Source organism: Helianthus annuus, chromosome 11 (genome assembly GCF_002127325.2).
Source record: "Helianthus annuus cultivar XRQ/B chromosome 11, HanXRQr2.0-SUNRISE, whole genome shotgun sequence".
NCBI lineage: Eukaryota > Viridiplantae > Streptophyta > Magnoliopsida > Asterales > Asteraceae > Helianthus > Helianthus annuus.
In genome coordinates this window covers 155,985,060-155,991,225 of record NC_035443.2, presented here as the reverse complement: position 1 = coordinate 155,991,225, position 6,166 = coordinate 155,985,060, and the positions used below count along the sequence as shown (strand labels likewise).

General features: G+C 36.2%; 1 long non-coding RNA gene across 1 annotated transcript; it reads right to left on the bottom strand.

Annotated features, from left to right (window-relative positions):
- Nucleotides 1-1,927: 1,927 nt before the first annotated feature.
- LOC110891183 lies at nt 1,928-3,287 on the bottom strand. Its single transcript, XR_002565085.2, has 3 exons — nt 2,997-3,287; nt 2,326-2,476; nt 1,928-2,231 (listed from the first exon to the last, which is right to left on the bottom strand). It is a non-coding gene; the product is annotated as an uncharacterized LOC110891183 (long non-coding RNA).
- Nucleotides 3,288-6,166: the final 2,879 nt, after the last annotated feature.

Genomic DNA, 6,166 nt, shown 5'->3' with positions numbered 1-6,166 from the left:
ATATGTGAACACAATCTACTTAATATAATACACTTATATATATATAGGGTGTGGTCATTGATTTACTATCATCAAATCGTAAAATACACTAGTGTATTTTCATCATTAAAATCCTGGCCATTGATTTACACTTGTGTATACACATGTGTATTGATAATCTGTCACACCCCGACCGTGTAATACAACAAACCACGGCAGAAACGTCGGGGAGTGTCGTAACAGAATCATTGTTTCACAACACATGGTACTTGAAGTTTTGTTTCATTTCGTTAATTGACTCATTGTTTTGATATAAACCAAATAATTACAACAATTGTCTTTCAAGTTTTAAGTCACTAAAGTTCGCGTCTATCCTATGTGTAGCAAGCAATCAACAATCATCACATAGTAGAACCTGAAACATATGTGAAAACAGTCAACATAAAAATGTCGGCGAGTACATAGGTTTTGTTTGTCAAATTCATGGCTTTGAATCCATATTGCAATATCTCGACCAACTACGAGAGTTGTCGAGTATGTACCTTGAAATCAAAAGTGTTTGATATTGCAATATGTTTTATCAACTTTACAAGTTGATATAAGTAAAACCAAAACCATTGTAGCCATGAATCTTGACTGAAAACATTTGTCTTTGTAAAACCAAGTAGTAAATCGTCTTTGAAAGTATACATTGTATGGTTTATATCTTTAAGTAAACCTTGTTGTGTGTCATCGTTTGAAAACATTTGTCCAAAATCGTTCATATAGCTTCAATCATTCAAATCGTCCGTGTTATAAACCATCGTTCAATCGTCCGTGTTTTAATTGTGAAATACAACTTTTGGTCGTTCTTTAATGAATACATTCAAACCTGTGTGACTCGACTATACCACCCATGGGGTATCTTTAATAGGCCCTGAAAGACCTCTTTAACAAGACTAACAAACCAACACATGATTTGTTAATCAGATAACAGTTTCTGTCGTTCCCCAAACTACCCACCAAATCCAGTGAATAGCCTAGTAACAGGATTTGTCGGCTCCTATGGTACCATAACATACTACTGGTCGGCTTGATCATAGTTAATGAATGTCATTCGAATGTCTTTCGACTAACGCCCTAACAAGTTCGTTCACATTATTGAAATCATTGTGTTTTATATAAACCATAGCATTTGTTCATGAAAACTTGAAAAACATTTAACACATATGAGTCACCCCAAAACAATTGAAAGCATAAAAAGAGGGGAGTTATGTACTCACTTGACACTACTACAGAAATAGGCATTTGCTACGGCCAAATCCGTAGCAAATCCGTAGCAAACACCCATTTTGCTATCGAATTGCTACGGATTCGGTCCGTAGCTACAAGTCCCGTCGCTAATTTATTTGCTACGAACTTTAGCTACGGAAATTATGTTTGCGACGAATTTAGCTACAAAAAAAGTCGTCGCTATTTTAGCCACGAATTTGCTATGAAACAGATTGCTACGGAATTTCGCTATGAAATTTTAGCTACGGATATTTTTTGCTACGGAATTTTGCTATGGATTTTTAGCTACGGGTGTTTTTAGCTACGGAATTTTGCTACTGATATTTAGCTACAAATTAGTTTTCGCTACGAATGTTGGCTACGGAAAATTGCTACATTTTCCAACCATTTTTGCTACAGTTGCATTTGTTTGCTACCAGTCCGCTACGGAACTTAGATACGAATTCGCAACGATGTGGCTATGGAATTTGTTCACTTTTGCTACCAATTTGCTACGAAATTCGCATGATTTTGCTACGGATATAGCTATAGATTACGAAAGGTTTTTGCACCAGATTTAGCTAGGCATTTTGTTTGGAATTTTTCATAAACAAATCTTTTTATATTGTTTTCTTTTTTCCCTGTAAACATCATCGGATTCAAATCTCAACAAAATTAAAAAAAAAAAAACTCATACTAAAGATAAATACTCAAACCATATATCATATCAATAAATATAAAAAAACTCATGACAAAAAGATCCAAATTATCAAAAGCAATACAATTGAATTTTTAATCAAACATAGCAAGATATCTTAAGTTGGTGGTGGGTTTTGTGACAACAATTGAATTTTCTTATTCATTCCGGCATACATCTTCGCACTTTCTTCAATTTTCTCCAGCAAAGCATGTTTCTCTATTTTATCTTGTTCCATGTCAATTTCTGGATGTAAGATAGTATCCTCTCCATATTTCTAGATAACATATTTATTATATGTGCTCTGCGATGGAAACATAAAACAATTAGTATTTTAGCATTATATAATTGTATAAGAAAGTAGTAAAAACATACATTTAAAAAGTAACAAGGCTTACTTCACTCGGCCTAATGTCAATTGAAGTCATGTTCTGTTCTTGAATAGTCTCTTCCACATTTTCGCCTTCTCCCGAACTTTCATTGCCTTAAAAACTGTTTTACATTTTTATAATGCTTTGTTTATAATTTGTCTCAAACACGCGACTACATCTAGAAATGACAAGTGAACTAAACAGTTAGATATGGTAAGAAAATGCAGCAGGCAGTAGGCATAGATATGCTTAGGCATATTAGAAAAACTATGACACAATAAATGAAAACATTCAAAAAAATGGGTAGTTGATAATTTCGTCCAATTCTTATTTTACTGTTTAAAATCCTAAGTTAAAGGTTGAATTAGAGAAACAATATGTGGATTCTTTGCAACAGATGAAATTGTCAACTTTTAGTAGAAGTTATATTAGGGATTTTCACAATTGCTCAAATTTAAATCAAAATGTAGATTGGTTTTTACATCAAATTTTAGTTCCTGTGTGAAATAAAAACAATAAATCAATAACATATAAAATTCTTACTTTTTGTCTCAAAATTCCAATTAAGGGAAGCAATTCAAGAATCACATATACCATATTCAAGTCATCTGAACATATACAAAACCACAATGTAACTTCGAATACATTGTATCATACAAAGTAAATGGAAACAACTAATAAACAAAGTTCAATCGTACCTGCAAGTCTTCCGGTTGGAACCACTTGTGCTAAAGCTTTCTTTGCAACCGTTCACATCAAAAAACAAAGATATAGAGTTGAGAGGGTTGAAAAAAGTTCCGAATGATGTGCGTTATGCGATAGAGGGTTGTGAGGGGACGAAGTAGGTTGGCAGTGAACGTGGTTTGAGGTCCCGATCGTGTTGTAGTTGGTTATCTATTGTAGCAAGACGGGAAGGATATTAGGGTTTCTTCAAAGCCCATTGGTTGTGCTCTTTGGGCCTTTAAACATTAATCATTATGTGTCGATTAACATGGTTCATAATAATAATAATCAATAATGATTCTCTAATCTCCGGCAATAATCTTCTATTGGCATAATATATTGTTATACCTAGGCATATCCATATTTTAGAGCACAATAATTGTAGCCTCATTTTTAACAGAGAACAATACATATATAAAATAATTATTTATCAGCGATCCCTTAAGGTAGGTGTTGACTATTTACAAGGTAATAAGAATACAACTCAAAAAAAAAAAAAAAAAAACATGACGAAAAAGACAGTCACACCCTATGATTTGTACTTTAGAGTTGTCATACTTTCGGCACATTTATACGAGCAATAATTACAAATAGTTAAAAAAAATGTCAAATTTTGTAATGTTAAACAAAAGCGAATTGAATCTAAAAATATTTAATCTGGTAAAATAAATTTTAAAGATTTTTTTAATAAATTATATGAACAAAAGGGAACACGTCAAAAATAAATCAATAATGTAAGCTCATATAATTCATATGCTTTAAAGGTCTACATATTTTTTATATATATACTAAATTTTTGGTTTCAATTAATTAATATTTGAGGTTCCTTTGTCACGTTATCTTATTTAATTTTAACTAGTGTTTGTAAATGACGCGCGTTGCGCGAAAGGTATTCGTGTTTTCGACCGTGGGGTATGGTGGGGCGGGGGTTTGGGGCATGGGTTGACACGTGGAATTCGAGCTCCCCGCTGGTAAGTGACGTGTTGGGTCGGTATGGCGGGGCGTGGCTAGCCCGCGTGGGTTGGCCAGTTTTATAAAAATTTAAAAAAAATCTAAAATTAAAAAATACACACAGAATAAAAAAAAAGCCTAAAATTATGATTAAAAGTTCCTAAAAATTACAAAATTCTACAAAAAAAAAAAAAAAAAAAGATTACAAAAGTAAAAAAAAAAGCCTAAAGCGTTAGGTAGATTTCGAACAGGGCGAGCTTGTCAAACGGCTTACGCTCCTTGCCCCGGAACTGGATGTTGGCCACCGCCACCCGGTCTTCGTGACTTATATCACCGCCCGGGACGCTATCGTAGTAGGTTTTAAAACGGTCCCCACGTTGTGCCGGTAGCTAGCGAAAGCTTTCGGCCAGTAACGGGTGTCACCGGGTTGGCGGCCCTTCATCGCGTTGTGCCGGTATCAAGTGTGGGTAGCGGGTTCAGGTAGGTGGAGTGAAGGTTTGGGGTAGCGATGTGGGCAGGCGGTGGGGTTGGAGGGTTTTATAATGACTTGGGTGAACCGTTTGGCTTGGTCAAACGGTTATATTTTTTAAAATTTAAACCTAGTCGCTATGGCCTAGCCAACCGAGCCAATGAGAGCCGGCCACGGAGGACCGCTAGGCATGCCCAACGCCCGGGCTGAAACTCCCGCCCAAGAGGCCACACCGAAACCAAAGCCCACCCGGGGTGGTGATTTGGGCATTTATAGCCAAACGGTTATTTTTAAAAATTTAAACCTAGCCGCTATGGGCTAGCCAACCCAGCCAATGAGAGTCGGCCACGGAGGACCGCTAGGCATGCCCAACGCTCGGGCTAAAACTCCCGCCCAAGAGGCCGCACCGAAACCAAAGCCCACCCGGGGTGGTGACTTGGGCATTTGTAGCCAAACGGTTATTTTTTAAAATTTAAACCTAGCCGCTATGGCCTAGCCAACCCAGCCAATGAGAGCCGGCCATGGAGGACCGCTAGGCATGCCCAACGTCCGGGCTGAAACTCCCGCCCAAAAAGCCATACCGAAACCAAAGCTCACCCGGGATGGTGAGTTGGGCAATTGTACCCAACCCACGCCCCAACCCTCACCCCATACCCTATAGTCTAATAAATGAATATGAGATAAATCACCTAACACTGTTCATTCCCTTTAGATTTTATCATATATGAACTTGATAGCCCCGCCCAACGCCCGGGCTGAAACCCCCGCCTAAGGGGCAACGCCGAAACCCAAGCCCACCCGAGGTGGTGACTTGGGCGTTTATACCAACCCACGTCACAACCCCCGCCCCATACCCCATATTTTTATATTTCCTAAATCACTATTTAATTAATATATGTTTACTATTCATTCAGTTCAATTTTTATTAGTATATAATAATTTCTAAATTTTAAAATGAAATTGTATTATCATATTATCATGTTAAATTGACATATTAGAATAATTTTCCTAAAACTGATTTTATTATTATCAATGATAATCCTTTATATGTTATAGAATATAACAAACATGGATACGGACTTTTTAAAATAAACATAAAAGTTACCCAAATTCAATTATGTTATATTATTATTGGATTACTACGCGCAATAGTACATCATATATTTTTTTTGATCACATTGAGCCTTAAGGGATCGCAACGGGCAATAGTAGATCATATGTGTCTTAAGGGACCAAATTGGGCGTTAATAGATTACTATGCACAGTAGTATATATTATATGTCTTAACGGAATATATTGTGCCTTAATGGATCACAAGTGACAATAGTAGGCCATATATGACTTAATTGACCATTTTGTGACTTAATGGATTACTATGTGCAATAGTATGTCATATATGTCTTAATGAACCATAATGAGCCTTAATGGATCATAACGTACAATAGTAGATCATATATGTCTTAACGGGCCATATTGGGCCTTAGTGGATCACAATTATCAATGATAGATCACATATGTCTTAACGGACCATATTAAGCCTTAATGGGCCACAACGGGCAATAGTAGGTATTATATGTCTTAACATACCATATTGGGCCTTAATGGATCACAACGGGAAATATTAGGTCGAATATGTCTTAATGAACCATATTGGGCCTTAATGGATTACTACAGGTAATAGTAGATATTACATGTCTTAATGTATCATATTGAGCCTTATTAGTT